The 914-nt window shown below is 38.1% G+C and overlaps 1 pseudogene; it reads left to right on the top strand.

Annotated features, from left to right (window-relative positions):
• The first annotated feature begins 229 nt into the window (after nt 1–229).
• Nucleotides 230–379, top strand: LOC121434608 (annotated as a pseudogene).
• The last annotated feature ends 535 nt before the right edge of the window (nt 380–914 follow it).

Here is a 914-nt window from a genome sequence, read left to right on the forward strand (position 1 = left end):
AATGCAACATTCAAGAACTTAAATTAAAATGAAATTGAGTTCTTTATATCAATTAATAAGTTTGATTACTATTATCCAATAAATCCCTTATTTAAAAAAAAACTTATCATTCAATCAGCATGCTTGTAACCCTAGGTGTTGAGGAAAATGGATTGCAAGTTTGAGGTAAGTCTAGGCAATTTAGTGATAATCAGTCCCAAAAATGAAATTTAAAAAGGGATAGAGATGAGTACTTACTTGGCAGGGAAGATCACAGCATGGTTTTCCCAGGGTGAGGCTTCTCCATTGCACTCTGCATGCACTGGTCCCTGTGATATGCCCAAATGTGGGAAACTCGGATGCATTATTTGTGGTAGTAGAAGAAGAGAAATGTCTCTTACAAATAAGTTATCCTCTAACCTCTACAGGTGTGCAATACACACACACACCACATTACCCACATATACACACACATGTACACATACCACACACACCATATACACACACATATACCACACATACTCATTTATGCATGCACACATACTATATATATACATATATATATATATCACACAAATACCACCCCCCACACATACACCATACATACACACATATGCACACATACACTAAACAAATACACCATACCGATGTGGGATTTCCTTTTGTATACTGTGAATATCCCTGGTTAATAAAGAAACTGGCTTGGCCTGCTGGAATAGAACAGAACTAGGAGGGGAAAACTGAACTGAATGCTGGGAGAAAGAGGAGTTTAGAGAAGCCATGGAACTGCCGCCAGAGACAGACTTTGCTGGTAAGCCACTGCCACGTGGAAATACACAGATTAATGGAGATGGGTTAAATTGAGATGTAAGAGTTAGCCAATAAGAAGCTAGAGCTATGGGCCAAGCAGTGATTTAATTAATACAGTTTCTGTG

This window comes from Microtus oregoni, unplaced genomic scaffold (assembly GCF_018167655.1).
Source record: "Microtus oregoni isolate MIOR12 unplaced genomic scaffold, Mior012 000044F_004, whole genome shotgun sequence".
NCBI lineage: Eukaryota > Metazoa > Chordata > Mammalia > Rodentia > Cricetidae > Microtus > Microtus oregoni.